General features: G+C 36.1%; 2 protein-coding genes across 2 annotated transcripts in view; one reads left to right on the plus strand and one right to left on the minus strand.

The window, feature by feature from the left end:
* Positions 1 to 16,104, minus strand: part of NT5DC1 (5'-nucleotidase domain containing 1) — a 126,221-nt gene that overhangs the window by 60,221 nt on the left and 49,896 nt on the right. The window lies entirely within an intron of this gene.
* The window catches only part of COL10A1 (collagen type X alpha 1 chain), a 34,206-nt gene continuing 33,202 nt past the window's right edge, over positions 15,101 to 16,104 (plus strand). Inside the window, exon 1 of the mRNA XM_053974125.1 lies at positions 15,101 to 15,185. The gene's annotated coding sequence lies outside the window, so the exon portion shown is untranslated. The remainder of the gene's footprint in view (positions 15,186 to 16,104) is intronic.

Raw genomic sequence — 16,104 nt, forward strand, 5'->3', positions numbered from 1 at the left:
GAATTTTTTCAGCATGCATGTCTTAGTCCCTGTTGCTCTCTCCAGTGAATGGTGCCTGATCCAAATCACCAACAAATCATTCTGTATACACAGAATGCACAGGAAGGGCTGTTTCAAACCAAAGCAAACAGTTTTGTGGTGGTTTCGGTGTCTGCTTTCAATCTAAGAACAATGAGTTTCAGAAAAGAGGGAGGAGGAGGAGGAGAGGAGAAAGTCATAGGACTAAGCCAGGGAAGGAGAGGGAGAAGGGGAAAAAGAACAGCCTCTTGAATGAGGAGGGTTTCTGGCCAGGGAACAGCAACAGCAGCCGAAAACAGAATTTGTAGCAGTTTTTTTTTGGAATTGGTCTGATTGGTACTGTTGCAGCAAACCAGCACATATTTCTTTCACTCCAAACATATTATGACCCCATGGGAGAAAGGCATCCCAAGGATTTGATCACCACAATTACTGCAAAAAACAAACACCTGGGTGCAAGGAGCAAGAAAAAGCTGCCTAAACGACAGTACTTCACAATATACCCTCCAGCTGTATTCAAGTAAGTTAAAAGTCTGTAAAACAAGAAGTATCAGAGAATGCTTTATTGCCCCAGGCCACCTTCGGGCAGTATTAGGAGGATTTTTAATGCCTAGACACAAAGTATTTTCCTTCTTGTAAAGTACAGGATGAAGAAAGGAAAACAATCACAGCGGACTTTTAAAGATTGGAGGGTATATTTCAAAGTAGAAAATATAACTCTGATTTTGCAAACTCCACAGAGTGTTTTCCACTCCTTCTGGTAAGCACTGTAATTAGGGAGTTAGTACTTCACCTGACCTTAATGGATAAACTTCCTAGCAGCTGGATCACTTCACTCGTCCTTTTTAAGCTCCAAGGAAGAGGCTGTCTGGCACCTCAGCAGGCTACTGAGATTCAGCAGTGCTGTCACTGCCTCCCAACTTGAAACAATCCTTTCCAGCCCTCTCACATACCACACAGGTCTCACAGTTCAACTCTCAAGCTCACGAAGACCACAAAATATTTGGCAGTGCAAGAGGTCTGTGATCTTTCCTGTTTGGTTTTGCTCAGAGCTCCATAAGGCAAACAGTTGGTGCAAAGGCACAGGAGGCTTCAAGGATTTCAGCAGTGCTCTCCCCTTGCGTTTTGGTTTCTCTCTCTGTCCATGCAGGCAGCTGGCTGGTATCCTTCAGCCATTTGAAAGTTAGTTTGCCTCTGAAATACACATTAGTGCCACATACTGGCTTTCATGCTGGAAGGTGGATGCACACCATATGGCCAGTGACTGGATATATTTCACACTGTTTTCAAATCTACCAGCAAGACAGTTCAAATCGTCTTCTAAGGTTGATGTAAGTTACCAGGGTGATAATTCTGTGTTCAAGTAGTTATCTGGCTTCCTGACAGATTTATTTGATACTCATAATTCTCCAAAAGTAGCACATGATCATGTATAAGTTTTTTAAAGTTTTGTCAGAAAATCAGTTACCACAATTAAAAACTGCACACAACACTTATGTTCCTTTTCATCTTTAATCCTTTCCTAAGTATTTTGATTATTTTCAACTTATTTTTAGAAAGAAGCTGATCTCTTTTTCTTAAACTTTGATAGGAGTTACAAAGTAGCTGGCGCTGCCCAGAGTTAGATAAAGTATTCCATCAGTATTCTTCCTTTTGCATCCTCATTAAAAAGTAGTACAATAATAACACTATACATCCAATTTCAAATTACTTCATACATTTTACTGTAAGAATTCAGTTTTAAATTTAGCAAGAAAACTTAAATTTAGCAGGCAAGTTTTTACTCAGGAAATCTCAGCTTTGGATTTATAAAATAGTTTTAGTAACTTCAAGCTATGTAAATGCAAAAATAAATGTACATTAAAATATCAATTTGATAGAAAAGATATATGCAAATAATATTTTTTTTTTTTAGGAGGGAAGTTGTGCATATTGATTAACTTTTCTCTACCAGTTTTCCTACTTTATTAATGCAGAGACTGAGGCAGATCCAGGAGTGTGATTTAGAAGAAGAATTTTATGCAGGTGCTAACTCTGCAAAGGGAATATCACAGAAAGCTTATTGCTAATGTTTTACTGGCAGCTAATTGCTTCTGCTTGGGCTAAATAATTAGCAAACTGAAGTGTCCTGAATAAATAAAAGTTTTAAAATCCAAGCAAGTCACCTTTTAAGTTACTCCATGCATCCCAAGAAACCCTGAGACAATCCACTGACAAAACTTACCCAAGGACAACAGAAAATATTTTCCAGTTCATGAGGTCAGGAGTAAGTTGTTGGTGATCAAGCAAACCTTTCATTATTAGTTTGTGGAATCTAGTAAGTGTATTTTTTCTTTAGTGGTTTTCTTTTCCAGAACTGGGAAGTACTAGTTTCTTTCCCTCCTTGCTAATGACTAAGATGCAGTGCTATGCTAGGCTGGCCAGAGGCAGAGGTACAAGAAGAATGTGTGCTGTCTCCTTTTCTCTAGACAATTTCAATGTGGCTTGAAAGCAAGTCCTGTCCAGGTCAGCTTTAATAAGAAAGAGAATTCTCGCCAGGGGTTGTGGTTACCCTCAGAACTTCATTTAAACCTCTTGGGAGCACAAATATAAATTCCATTAACAGCTTGCTATATTTTAGCTTTCAAAACCAAAACCCTAGTGTGCTTTGTAACACAGATGAATAGCTAGGATATTGAGAATATTACCAGATTTATTAATTAATGAAATCTACACCAGCAAGAAATTGGACTATTGTTTGAATCACAAAGGGGTACTAAAGACTCAGTATGTCACCTTTTTCTTGATTCTTTTTCTACTAGGAAATATAGAACTAAAAATTAATAAATCAAGCACTAACACTCTTGTTTTATTAAAATAATTTTTTTCTTTTTATTTTAATTACAATGGCAATGACCCCTTTTTGTTATTCCTGACAGGCACCAGAAAACTTTATTTAGCTTGCCTTTGAGGAATAAAATACTACTGCAGTTGCAATACAAGACCTTTGTCATCTTAATAGCTTCACTAGGTGGTTTATTATCTCTATCTCTTTATTCTCATTGAAATAAGCAGATAAATTCACAGAAGTGTAGTGGCATAAAATCTAAGCTCCATAGACAATAATATCATATCTGTCCTTTGGCAGATCACCCAATATAATAAAATTTTGCAGCAGGTCAGGTGTGGACATAATCACTTCCCCCCCCCCCCCCATTTCCCAAAGCTCACTACAATGAACTCTTTATGCTGACATTATGACTTCATGCAGGTTTTATGCTAAATGCAGATCAAATACCTGATGCTTTATAAAGCTGAAGCGATGGGAACCTCAAGGAAAGTCTGCTGGGACAAAGTTTTGGAGAGAAATCTTATCAGCACCCTATAGCAGTGCTTTATTTAATGTGATGTTCTGCATGAGGCCCTAGGAACCTTAAGCCAGCATGAGTTCATCACTGAATGTGAGCACGCACATTCAGGTTCAGCTTAAATGAAAGTGTTGTCGATGCTCATACTCAGACACTAAGGATGTTTATAAATGCTCCCTGCCTTCTACAGTTGTCCACCATTACACCAGTTTTGGAGTAGCTAAAAGGTTCTACTAATTGCAAACACTGTTTCTGTGAAAGCTTTGCTTTGTTTGAGTTTCTGTACAGATTACCTCAATTTCTTTCCCCTTGCTGTGGGAACATCTGCAGGTGCAAGTGGAATGCTGGCAAAGTCATGAAACTGTCGGAGATGATGGAGAAGAGCAGTGCTGGGAATTCCTGTCTATAGCCCAGGTCTTGTAGGGCAGATTTTCATTCCTTTACCCCAGTGCCATGAAAAAGAGCCAAAACCTCCCAAAGCAGTAATGCCAGCACTGAGGGGTCCCTTCCAGGATTGTTCCTAAATAGGAGCTCTCCCCTGAGTTACACACACAGTCCCAGCTACATAATGTACAGCTACACTGTAATTGCTGGGTAAGCAAAGAGGGAGAATGAGAAGTTTTTCTCCGGGACATGGAAATTTCCCGGCTCTGCAAGATGAGGACAGGACTTCATCATGAATCACTGGTTTGGTAAAAACCTAGCCTAGTAAAAGGACAGCCCTTAAGGATGAGAATCACCCCACCTAAGGTTGACAATCCCTAAATCTGTGCAGGATGGCAAGGCTTCTTTTATAGTTGATGGAGACAAATGGGTGTCTCTAGCATGTTGCTCTTCCCACTGGAGTGTACACAGATGTCTAAAATAGACCATGTGAGTCACACGCTACAAATGCCCATTTCTTTCCTTTGCTCCAAAAACGTAATCTAGACAACAAATGCCTAATTGTCAATGTCCAGAGTTCACTTGCATGAAAGCCAGTCTGGCTGGAAGGATGTGATTTGTTCAGCTGGGCTAATTAAACATGAACATCTAAACCAGGACAAACAGCAATGATTAGAATTAATAGGACTGATGAACACTGAAAGACTAGAGGCATAAAACTGTCTGAAAATAAATTATCTACTTTTCTATCCTCTTCCTCCTTTCTTTCATGAAAGATGAACATTGACTATGCAGATAAAAAAGGATATACCCCACATCTTGACTGTCTTCTGCAAACATCCATAATCTGTGGAAAATGATGTGTCTTAGCTTAAATACAGCCAGTGTCAGAGGCCATGGGGATAAAAAAACCCCTTGAACTAATATTTATGCTAAGTAAAATTATGTGGGCTTACTCCTTTTACTTGCATTCACTCTTCTCATTAAACTTTGCACTATGCCTTTTACTGCAAATTCTGCAAATTATTATCTTTTAGATAAAATTAAAATCTCTTTAAGATCAAGTTAAACTGAATTAAAAAAAAACACCAGAGCAACCAGTTGGTTCCAGTCCTAAACATCAGGATATCTCAGCAGGTAACAACAGCTGTTTCTGCTTCATTCCATAACCTGGATTAAGAAACTCATGATGTCTGATTGGCATGCAAAGCCTTTTGCAGACAGCAAATGGTGCAGCATATTCCCAACTGGGCACATAACAGCCTGCTTTAACACTTGTAAAAGAGAATATTGGCTTCTGTATTTCATTAGTAACTTTCCAAAACCTCATCGACTAAACATTTGAACAAACTAGGTAAATAATTATCTTTCTCTCCAGTTGATACAGAGGTAAAAATATACACCCAATGGTCATTAATGGTGAGGTATTTTAATTTCACAAGAAAATATTCAGTTGGGATGGTCTTTGTAACTGTACCGTACTCCCTTATTTATTGAATTAGGTTCCTTGGATCATGGTCCAAGTCAGTTATGAGAAAGAAACGAAAGAGCTTCAGTCCAAAATGGCATTAATCAATTGTGTTTCTCCTTCCCTGTAAAGCAATTGGCTCAACACGATGGCATTTCAAAGCATTTCTAAATGTAGACAGCCAAAGGCCCCATGTAATGGGAGAAGCACATCCACTACCGTGGGGCATGTTTTTCCAGGCATTTGCTCTTTTTTCCTTTCCACGTCCATCTGAAGAACCTAGAGCACAACAATTCTGTGATTGTTACTGAGCAATGTCGTGCCACTGCAGCATCATCTTACATTTCCTTTGCAAAATGTCTTGTCGTCTATTACTTTTTAATGACTTAAAACATTCATTTCACATCTTAGTCAAAGTTTTTTGTAAAAGTTGTCCTGTCACAAAGATCAAGGCCTTTTTCTTCCCATTTAAAAAATGATACAGTCACTGGAAACAAGCTTTGACTAACCAGAAGCTCTCTAAAAAGTGTGCAAGTAATATAAGCTTATTTTTACTGTGCATAGCTATTTATTTTACCAGGAAAATAAACCAATTTTTCAAGAGCTCCCTTGAGATTTATTTGAAAATACTGGTCCTCTCAGACAAAAAAAAAAGTAAAAAAGAACACTGATGAAGGACACCTGAATTTCTTTCTATCAAATATTCAGGTATTTATTGGAACTTGCATCTCAGTGAAAGGGAAATCCCTATATATGATGTCTCCAGATCCAAATGGACAGATAACAGTATTTGAAAAAGCAGAAAGCCTAAAATGACTGATACAAAGAAATAACTTAAAATGGCAAAATCAATTGCTCCTTGAAGAAAAGAAGTTCAAGAAAATGCCAACAACTTTTTCACCTATCAGAGAATAAAAGTAGCTCTAGTTAAGTAGTTGAAATACCACAGCAGAAATCAATGTGATTCCCAAATTAAATTGAAGTCTTCAGTGAAGTCAATGTGTGATGTAAGTATATGTCCATAATCATAGTCAAGGAACAAGCAAAGTTTAAACACCTTAATGCACCTGAGCCTACTCACAAGCTCCCTTTTATCTCAGGATTCTGAAAAATGGCCATATAATTAATACCAGACCCAACAGAAAGATTTTTAATGAAGATGTTACTTAGGCAGGGCTACAAAATATGCTGAACTCATAACAGCATTTGTGCCAACACTGGAGAATAAAAAATTACTCAAATTTTTTTTATCCTTTCACACCTCAGGCTTCATGTTAATCATAAGATGAAATTTGAAGGAAAGAATAATTAGAGGCTTGAAGATAAATGGACAATAGAATAAAATGTAACATGGCTTTAGAAAAGGTAGGTCATGTCAGACTAGCCTGATTTTTTCCTTTGATAGGATACCTGATTTTCCAGACAAAAGAACTGCACAGAGAGATTAGATTTTATCTCAACTTCAGCAGAACATTTAGTAAGGTGTCACAATGGAGATTACTTGATAAACTGGAAAAAAAGAAAGTTAGAAAAGACTGTGAAGGTGCTGACTAAAGTGACTGCTGCAGAGGAAATGCCAATGAACTGTGCTGAAAAGGAAACCTCCAGGCTAAAAGAGATGACTCCAGTAGAGCTTCTCCAGAAACACTCTTGATATTAGTTTTATTTCTAATTTTACTTTTGTGATTTCACCCCTAAACCAGAAATGAATACAAGAAGTTCAGGAAAAAACAAAAAAAACCAACCCCCCCCCAAAAAAACACACACAAAAAGAATACAAAGTACAGTGCCCCTCAGCTGAGATGGGATTCAACTCATCCAAGCCATCTAAAAACTTTGTAACTTCCCAGTTCTCTGTATAATCAATAGAAAGATGTAAACAAATCCACTGATATTCTATATTATCTACTTTAGACCCATGTCTAAATGGGATGAATGGAGATTCTTCCATCTTTCTACAGTCATTCATAAGGTACATTTGGAAGTCTTCCTTAGGTGCCTAATTTTAAACCCTCCTTTTAAAAAATCTCCCCAAGGACTATTGAAAATTTACTTTTCAGTAGCCCATCAGCCAGAAATCAGGTAAGAGAAAAACACCCAATTTTCTTTTCTGACACAGGACTCAATAAAACACAAATAACTTCTTCAGACATACTACACAAAATAAATTCAACTGAAGCAGCATAGAGTTAATACAAGTGTAAAAATACTAGTGGAATCTCTGAGTCAACATCTGGCTGTCCATATTCTGCAAGAGTCTCTGAGAGAGTCTTGCAAGAAAAACAATGCAAGAGCAAGAACTATATGAATAGTCAAATGTCTCATTACACCCCCACCACCACAAGGGAGAAGTTTAATCTTAAAACTCACAACAGCATCAGGTTAGAAACCTGCCACGAACAGATTTAGGCTGGAAACTTTCTCAAACATGAGAACAGTGAGGCTGTGGGAGTGCCTTCCAGAAGAGCTACTGAAGGCCAGAAAGCTGAAGAGTTTTAGGTGACCTGGACTGTTTTATGAAATGATTGTATGATGCAGGGCCCAAAAAGAAGAGGCGTGCCAGAAGAATCTTGCTAGCTTCATTTTGGCTTGAAAGAAGACCTCAAAAGCTAAATTCCTAACTATAATTTGGAAATGGGCTGAAATTCCCTGAGAACCTTTATTTTATAATTTAACAGCACCAAAAAGACATCTTCCAAGCTCTTAAAATATTTTTCCAGTGTACCCTAGCATATTTATACAGGTTTTCAAAGGGAAATGACTGTTACTGTCAATTCTGATGACAGTAACAGAGTCAAATGTCTGAATTCAAAGCTAACATTCCTTTTTATGGGGGTGTGTTAATTGATTCATATAAGATATTTGGTTGTTGGTTTTATTTATTGATTTATCTATTTATTTATGTTTTTAAGAAAGAAACTAAGAGTGACTTGAACAATATAAACAAGATAAATTTTTCACTTGGTCAGATCAAGCAGGTGAACCTTTTATCAAAGATCTTTTTTCACTTTTGTGTTTTCCTTGAGCTTTTCTGGTATATACACATTCCTAAACAAAGAGAATAATTAGTAAAATAATATATCATAATTAAAATAAGCATTACAACTTGATTTTCTTTCAGCAACGTTTTGCAATTTCATATAAAATAGGAGGTTTAAAGTTTGTTATGAGATACAGCTACTTAATTTCTGATGTTCTTATGTAAGTTTGAAAGACAGCTTGAAGAGTTACATAGAAAATTATTTATTTGTACAGACACCTGATGGTTTTGTTGCATGTGCAGTTTAAATCATCACAGTGTAAATAAACAGTCAATGACTGTGAATAATCAGATTTTATTTCTTCCCCTAGGAACTGAAATCTCACCTATTCTTCTCTTATAAATGTATCTTCTTGTAGCACAGATCTGGGGAAAAACATGTTGAAATGAGCATTTAATGATAAAAATACTGGAACTATAAAATAAATGTATAGAAAAAAGACATTTGTTAGTCTTTAATTCCCAACCTTACATTACCTCACCAAAGAAAAAGCAGACAGTTAATAAAAAATTATTGATAATAAATGACACTTGATATATCACCTATTCTTTCATGCCTCTTTGAAAAATCCTTTGAAGCAAATATACATTATCTTGAATTTATAAAGGAAATGGAAAAATGAAAAGTTTAAGTGGATTATCCAAAATCATGCTTATCCAAATAAGCTTTCCACAAAAGCAAAAATACAGGTAGAAATCAAGACATCTCTTTATTTCTCTGTGCTGTTGTAACACAATAAAAAAGCCCAACAAACCCAGGATTATCAATTAAACTATTCACAGGATATGTACATCTTAAAATTAATTATTTTAGCTGTACTGTTCTACAAACTATTCAGCTTGGTCATAAAGAAAATTATCTGTTGAGTAGTCAGAGTTATATGGATGCTGCAGGGACAAGGCCAACCTTCTCTAACTGCAGCCTGAAGCTTTGCTCTCATGCAATAATGCTCCCTCCATTCTCACAACCAAGTTTTTAAAGGAACTTAATTACATTTGAGATTGTAAAATTCCTTTGAAATTTCCCAAAGGTCTTCAGTTTACCCTATGACATGCACACATATTGTGCTCACACAGACTCCATATGTGTTTTCTTAGAAAGTCAGGCTGAACTTTTAAAGATAGGAGAACAGACCTCAAATAGTCGTCCAGGATTCTTTTGCCAATCTCAAAAGGTGCCAAGGATCAGTATAATATTGAAATTATGATCTAAAGCTAGAATTGTATAGAAATGTGACATCTGCATATGATGATAAAGAATAGCAAAGATTTCACAGCAGGGCAGAATAGCAGGCAAAGGTTCCCTGAAAAATCAGTGTGCAAGAAGCACGCTCTCAGAGATCAATAAACATCAATTTACTATTTTGCAACTAGAATGTTTTTCCACACTGCATATTAAATAAAAATAACAAAAATGTATCACTTGAACATAGTACTGATTGAAGGGGTAGTAACTGATTTTACAATGAACTTGCTGTGCTCCTTAATGTGAAGTTACTGAGTAATTTTGCATGTTGAAGACATAAAGATATTATGTTAGGGGCAGTCTTATCCAAAACAGACAAACAATTACTTAGACAGTCAGTCTTCACTGCTGGCTATTTGTCATTAGCTATATTATCTATTAAGTGTATCTTTGACAGACAAATTCTTTTAAAACAGAGCCAATGTGAACTTGTATCAGAATATCCTGAGCTGGAAGGGACCCACAGGGATCACCAAGTCCAACTTGTAAGTGAATGGCCCATGCAGGGATCAAATGCACAATCTTGGTATTATTAGCACTAAGCAAACTGAGCTACTCTCAGGTTAAATGATTTATGTCAAACCCTGGTTGTAACATGCCAAATGAATATGGTTTTATGACTAATTTTTGAAGAGAAGCTGTACATTTTCTAGGAGAGCAGAAAATCATTGCAGGTGTCAATGTGTTCACATCTCATACGCATTCAGGAAAAGATATAGTTTGCATATTTTTAATAAAAATATATCAGGAAATATGGACTGAACTATACATGCCATTACTATCTCATTCCTGTCTGTCCACCTGCCTATATGTTTTAATTAGTTTCACAATGCTTCGATATCATGCGGTAGATTACTCAAATGCTTTAAGCCTTACCTTTAAATCTCTTTACCATTGACCAAAATCAGTTTCAAGCTTTGTGTGCCTTTCTTTCCTCCTGCTTATCTATCTGTAGTTCTATGGAGAGTCTCACTGAAATTTCTAGGTTTCTTATGAATGCCAATGCATTTATTTTCCAAACGTGTCAAGGGCATTATGGGAGTCTGGCTGGTAACAGGCACTGGGACCCTTGGCTAGAAGTATTTATTGCCATAGTTGTGAAATGCTCAGCAGCCTGATCAAGAAATGTACAGATTCTTCTCCTGAGATAACAATCTTGCTCTTCCAGCTTTTGTACATTTGTCTGTTAAAAGGTTATCAAACTTACAAGTTCCAGACTGATATTTCCTTATCCAACTGCTTTCCCTAAGCAAAGCAGATGGTCAAAAACATTTTGCAGTACCCTTCCCTCTTTGCAAACTTTGCTATGTGCAGCATTTATCATTACATAACTGGAATGATGAAAAGCAATGCTCACACCAACCCAAGAGTGTATTTCTTTTATTTTGCTCTTTTCAGGTATGTATTGTATATTCTTTCCTCCCTAACCACATGACTGTACCCCACCCCTAGTTCTGTTTATTTTTCCAGAATTAATTTGCGTTTTTTTATGGCACAAAGAATTAAAAACCTACATAGGCCAAGCTAAAGCCTGAGGTCAAGCTAACCATTTTAAGTTCTAGGATTGTCTAAGGACCTAAAATATTTCTTCAAGCTATAATTTATTATGCATTTATAGCTTGGTGCTTGTTTGAAGGGAGATGATTGTATGCAAAGGAAATAAGAAGGTACATAAGGGAGGACCGTATCTGATGGATGAATGGAATTGCAGTCTTCAAGCATACGGATGAAATAAATGCCAGTTAAGTACAGGAAAGTGAAGTTGAGGACAAAATTGCAAACAGAGCTTTAGAGAGACCACAAGTTTTTCCACTGTTGAAGAAACACCCAGTTCTCTTTCCCAGAGAACAGAACATTAAATAATCTTTATTAAGATGTCATTTCAATTTCTGTGCAAAAATAAAGATTCTTTCTCCGCTGAAACAAAGACGATACCAAGAGTATTTGTATCATGTTTCAGAAATTTAGAAAATCAATATCATTTTGGCCTCATGGCTTTTTGAGATGTTAGAAATAAAAGTTAACTTTCAGATAATGTTAATGCAAAACAGATAAAGAACTAAATCTTGCTGTAAAGAGTAAGAAGTTCTAAATATTATTTTCTCAGACTAACAGATAGTCTGAAATTACTTACTGAATAAACACAGGGAAAAGATGTAATTATTTGATAGTTTTAGACATACAGATTTTTCTCTATTTTATAGAAGGAGATCCAGAAGACACATGGGTAATTTCTAAGAAAGACCAAATCTCTATTGAAGTCAGTCTACTGAAAAATATTTAAACATTTGAATGAAATACCATCTACTTGAAATAACTACTATAGCTAAAATAAATACAGATGATGGCAAGGGTAAAAGACAAAACAATGCACCTCAAGGGCATTCATTTGTGAAAAATATTCTAGAGGTGGTCTGGCTAATCTATCATATGGTGGTATAAATAGGCATGATGCAAAATATAATTAATGAAGCAAACTTGAAACAAAAGTTCTTAAGCAAGAGCAACAACCACCACTGGCACCTAAAAATCATATTAATGAGAATACTTTTTATAATATAAATCCATAAAATTTATGTAACAGCACAAGCTGCCTCCTGGTGATAAAGTGCTCTGGTTTTACACTTCAGCAACAATCTAAAATACATGCGTCTGAAATTTGCATTATGGATTTAGGTATTAAATTCTTCAAAGATTCCATTCTTCCTATGCATTTTCTATTCTCACACAGCACTGCTGTGCCAGTAAGATTACATAATTCACTATTCTTGCCTTCAAACTCAATGCAAGTCTCTTTGAAGCATCTGCAAGTTCATCCCCCAGTGGAGAAGCAGCCACAGCTGAAAGCAGTGAGCTTCTCAGTTCTCAGCTCCCTTGGTATACTGGAGAGGAAAAGTCTCCCAAGATTACAACTCTTGTATTGAAGTACAGTGAAAATTTCTAAGAAACAGACATAAGACAGTAGGACCAGGAAAACATGAAAGGAGAGGGGGAAAAAAGCAATGATTTACTGCAAAGGAATGATGGTTTATCCTGTCCTTATACAAGCCATATTAACTACCCAGCAGTGCAGGATGAAAGGCCAAGTAAAAGTGCATTCAACTCAAAACAATTCAGAACGGACATAAACCGAATTCAGAACCTTATACACAGAAATTATTTTATGGAAATTCATTGTTTATTCACTCCTAATTTCTCTCTTTTGCAATACTCCTGCAACACTTACCACTCTGGACTGTAGATACTGCAGTCCTAAACTGTGAATTTAAAGGGATGCATTAAGGAAGTTCAGATACACGCCAAATAAATACAGGACAGGAAATGTCACTTTCATTATAAGATTTATCATAAAAATAAAGGCATGCATTCTTTAAATAAAGTAAACAACTGAGGCTGAAGTTCGAAAAAAAATGATCTTGTATTCCTTCCTCTTAATATGTCAGGTTCACTACCTTATTTCCATATGTTTTTTTTACATGCTCACATATACTCTGCACACAAATCTATCAGTATTGGCTTTCTAATGACTGTTAGCACTACCACCCATTAAGGCATCCCAGAATTTTACAAACATTTATGAACATTCATCAGATTCCTAAGAGATACTGGCATTTTGCTATTCTCATCCTACAAAAACCCCCAGTTCACTGAGGTAGAGAGATGCTGTGGCACATATATCCACTAATTCTGGCTGCCCTTTTCCCTGACATTTTTATTGTTTTCCAAATTTAGGAATAAAGAGAAACCCCATTCATGGGTACTACAACCTTTTGTTCTGCCCTTCTGCATGTCAAGCCCTCAGTCCTTGAACGATGATAAAAGCACAGCAAAAAAAGATCACCTGGAAAGAAGCATGCCTCGTGAAAACCTTGTGCCTCTAAATGTGGAGAAGTTCTGCAGTTTAGGAAAACTTGTCTTTCCTGAACTCAGTGTCAAAAATTCCATAGAAATGAATGGGACCACTGCCCCCAGAGCAGCAGTGCCCTAACAAGGGCATTCCCACTTAGTCTTCTCTATGGCACTAAACTAGAATTTTCAGTCAAATGTGAGTTTTAGGTTCAGAGTTGTAACTGACTTGTAATTTGAATGAAGTTAATGTTATCTTAGAAACTGGCTCATCCTTAGAGTGGACAGACTAAAACTGAACTAAATCAGGCAGATTAGCAGCTCTCAAAAAACTCATTACATGTAGCAGAAGGATCAAAAAGTGCAGACAAACTACTCTCATGATTTTGGTTACTTGCCCAAAAAAATCAATAGTAAAAAGTATTTCCCATATCATTACAGATAAAATCCAAGGCCATGGAGGTGACTAAAATCTTGATACCTAAAACATGAAGTATTTTGCACTATGTTTTGAAAAATTGTTTGAAATATCTCTGAAGCTAAGGTGCAGGAGACATGACAATTAATTGTCTATATACATTAATAGAAGTATGTAACTTTTCTGACATTGCATTTTGAAACAACAAAACAATGCCAGACACCATATCATAGCCACGTGTCTCACATCAGAGAAATATGTAAATGAAACGGTGACTATAAAAAAAGATGAATCTGCCTCAACCGAGGGATATATGATGAAAATTAATATCCTGCACTGTCATCTTCAAGGTTTATACTTTTCTCTGTTTGTTTCCTCCCAAAGGCTATGGCAGTGACTGAGTTTACTCCAAAGGCAAGGTTTTCACCTTTGATAACAAAGAACTGTTTAGACTAAATGAAGCAAAGTATCAGCATAAGAGATATAAGAATTTTGAGTTCATATAAGAATATGAAGTAAAAAAAGCACAGCAGTCATCTTTGAAAGTCAGCTACAGTACTATCATAGCCATGAAACCAGTGTTCAGAATATGGAATTTTCAAATCATCCAAATTCAATACTGGAACTTATAGATTCAGAAGTGGTAATGACAAGGAGGAAAATATCTTGATTTGAGATTACTCTCTTGGATTCCAGGAAACACTAATACTTTAGACTTACCCTCATTCCTTAATATGGAAAAAAAAAAAAAAAAAATCACAGGTATTGGTATTTGACCTTTACATTAATAGAAGCAGAGAAATGGATGACAGACATGAAGACATTTGTCTAAGATCTTCCAGGAAGCTTGTTTCCCCTTTCTAAAATCTGAATTTTGCTACAAGAATAGACTGAAAAACTAAGGAAAATTCTGTAATTTTTTCTCATAAGAAGGAATTTTTATTGGTTACAGAACATAAAGGAATTTGTTCTCTACTCTCAAAAAAAGCCCATCCCATTAGAGAGACATACCAAATGAATTTCATGCTCCTCTTTAACACAGATAGATGAGAACATGGAGGTTAAACAAGTGAGAATCCCCAGTTCCCTTCCACCTCTCTTATGCAGTCATTTTATGCTGGGAAACAAAAAATTATTCTCTCCTGGAAGTGAATCAGAAGGCAGACCCATCAGTCAGTAGCCAGTATATGATTCAGCTCAGCTTTTCAATAAGTTAGAAAGTCCAAAAGTCACCAAAAAAGGGTTTTTGAATGAGAGGACTGCTTCCTTCTAACTCTTTTGAACTGCCTGCTAAGCACTCCTGTGAATCACGCCCGCTGCAAGAGGAGCACATCTGAGCTAAGAAAGCAGGGATTTTCGGTGGCAGCTGGCAAGCAGACACTCCCTCTATCGAGGGATAGCCTTCATTCAACTAAAAGGTAGGACAAACACCAATTCCTGTAGCTGGACACCAAAAGGAAATTAGATCAATGATTAAAATACATAGCAATTACAACTCTCCCTTCAACCATAGTGTTTTCTATAAAAAGAAAAATATTGATCATAGATGCTTCATAAAATATGCTGATTTTTATTTATATTTTATAATTATACTAGCAAACATTCAATAATTGAGAAATAAACACTATTGCAAGTTGGAAAAAATACATTCCATTCAAGTCTAGGAAAATTATACAAAAGGTTAAAATAGCACTAAGTATGCCACTTATGTTATATTCAGTGCTTGAACTGCAGAATGATTTAGCTGAGCCTTCCAATGCTTTAAATATTCCTCCATGCAATGCACACAATCAGAAAACTGTTTCTGCTGTAATTCACTCACACTTCCAAGGCAATGTATTTTGAATAGGGGTTTTGTCCTGCTAGTTAAACCAATTGAAAAAAATACTACTTGGCTCCCAGATTAATCATATGCTATATTTTTACTAGCCTGATCATTTAACAAATTACTAACAATGAACATTTCCTGTGTGTTCAAAAGACTTCTGTTTAAAATATTCCAAAGTAGCCTTGTAACATTTAGAGTAGCAGCAGGCAAAACCACTTGAGCTTTACAAAAAAGTGTGAGTTGCACAAAAGCAGTAGAATTTAGATTTAAAACAAATACTTAATTTTATTTCATCTGCTTTGATGTCTGCTCTTCTTGTTTAAATACATTGGAAATGTATCTGCACGAAAAAGTGGAAGAATAGGGTTACAAAAACAATCATCTTTATTTGGTGGAAGCAGCTTACCACAACTTTACAACTGAGGCTACATTAAAAACAGTCTCTAACTCTTTTTCTTTAAACAAGATTTGAACAGATACCTTATATAAAAGTTGGTTTTTTTTCTATT

Source organism: Vidua macroura, chromosome 3 (assembly GCF_024509145.1).
Source record: "Vidua macroura isolate BioBank_ID:100142 chromosome 3, ASM2450914v1, whole genome shotgun sequence".
NCBI lineage: Eukaryota > Metazoa > Chordata > Aves > Passeriformes > Viduidae > Vidua > Vidua macroura.